At 44.7% G+C, this 1891-nt stretch overlaps 1 protein-coding gene across 3 annotated transcripts in view; it reads right to left on the bottom strand.

Annotated features, from left to right (window-relative positions):
* The window catches only part of LOC107672130 (nuclear body protein SP140-like protein), a 31837-nt gene that overhangs the window by 5090 nt on the left and 24856 nt on the right, over positions 1-1891 (bottom strand). The gene's annotated exons all lie outside the window — the stretch shown is intronic.

Here is a 1891-nt window from a genome sequence, read left to right as displayed (position 1 = left end):
GGTCTTCGAGATCTCCACCCGGAACCGCTTCGCTCCCCTCCGCGAGATGGAACGCGACGCTGCGATCGTCGGAGACTCCATCGTCCGGCACGTCCGTGCTATGATAGCTGAAGGTAAAGTGCACACCCACTGTTTCTTTGGTGCTCATGTTCTCGATGTTTCTGTGTAGATACCCGCGATCCTGAAGGGCGACGAGAGCCCCGGAGCGGTCGTGCGTCACACCGGGGTTAACGACACCAAGCTGTGGCAGACGAGACACTGAAGAGGGACTTCAGGAGCCTGATCGAGACGGTGCGCAGCACATCGCCCGCGACGACGATCATCGTGTCAGGACCGCTTCCCACGTATCGACGAGGACATGAAAGGTTCAGTAGGCTTTTTGCTTTAATGCAGTTATATCTGATCAAATGCACATTATTATTCTTTAGCTTGGGTTAAACAAATAAATTTTGCTTGGTTGGAACAGCAGCTACGCTAATTATGTCTCTTTGTTTCTCTGTTTCTGCCACGGGATTGACATCCATCCCGTGGTAACTAGGATTTACACAAGCCTCAGTCTGAATCCAGAACACCTGCGAAGAGATGATGTTAACCCCTCAGAGGACCTCAGATGATGCCAACCCTGAAACAACATACAGAACTACCAAATTTTGCTATAAGTTTGATTGCATCATATAATAATTGCTGTTAATAGTGTTCATCGTCTGTTTGATTACATCTTTAATTGATTTTTCCGTACATTTCTGCCATATGCACATTAACTGACAGTCACCACTGATAAGCTACCACTAAATATTGTAGAAACTTAATTTGCTGTAAAGTTGCTTTGCAACGATTTGTATTGTGAAAAGCGCTATACAAATAAACTTGAATTTAACTTAATTGAATCATCATATGACCCCTTTAAGCCCCACGAAAGGCACAAAATCATTATAAAGCACCATAAAGTATCCTTGCACTATATTCCAAGTGTTCTGAAGCCGTTCCATAGTTTAATGTGAGATACAGATTAATTTTTAAGTCGTTAATTTCAAGTTCACTTAAACTCTAATCTCCGCTGCGGCTGTCTGTCATCCTTCATTCAGCATTCAAACTGCACGTCGCGTTCGGTTACGACAGTCAAGACAATGAAAAAAAGAGTTGTTGCTCTACATAAAGATGGTGTAGGCTATAAGAAGATTGCCAAGACCCTGAAACTGAGCTGCAGCACGGTGGCCAAGACCACACAGCGGTTTAACAGGACAGGTTCCACTCAGAACAGGCCTCGCCATGGTCGACCAAAGAAGTTGAGTGCACGTGCTCAGCGTCATATCCAGAGGTTGTGTTTGGGAAATAGACGTACGAGTGCTGCCTTGAGGGTATCATGAATGCCAACATGTACTGTGACATACAGAAGCAGAGCATGATCCATAGTTGTATTCCAACATGATAACGACCCCAAAAACACCTCCAAGACGACCACTGCCTTGCTAAAGAAGCTGAGGGTAAAGGTGATGGATTGGCCAAGCATGTCTCCAGACCTAAACACTATTGAGCATCTGTGGGGCATCCTCAAACGGAAGGTGTAGGAGCGCAAGGTCTCTAACATCTGGAAGAGGACTCCAGTGGCAACCTGTGAAGCTCTGGTGAACTCCATGCCCAAGAGGGTTAATGCAGTGCTGGAAAATAATGGTGGCCACACAAAATACTGACACTTAGGGGTGTACTCACTTTTGTGGCCTTAGGGGTAGACATTAATGGCTGTGTGTTGAGTTATTTTGAGGGGACAGCAAATTTACACTGCTATACAAGCTGTACACTCACTACTTTACATTGTAGCAGTGTCATTTCTTCAGTGTTGTCACATGAAAAAATATAATAAAATATTTACAAAAATGTGAGGGGTGTACTG

The sequence above is a fragment of the Sinocyclocheilus anshuiensis genome, unplaced genomic scaffold (assembly GCF_001515605.1).
Source record: "Sinocyclocheilus anshuiensis isolate Anshui unplaced genomic scaffold, SAMN03320099.WGS_v1.1 scaffold12, whole genome shotgun sequence".
Taxonomy (NCBI): Eukaryota; Metazoa; Chordata; class Actinopteri; order Cypriniformes; family Cyprinidae; genus Sinocyclocheilus; species Sinocyclocheilus anshuiensis.
The sequence above is the reverse complement of the archived record's forward strand: the minus strand, read 5'-3'. Positions and strand labels throughout refer to the sequence as shown.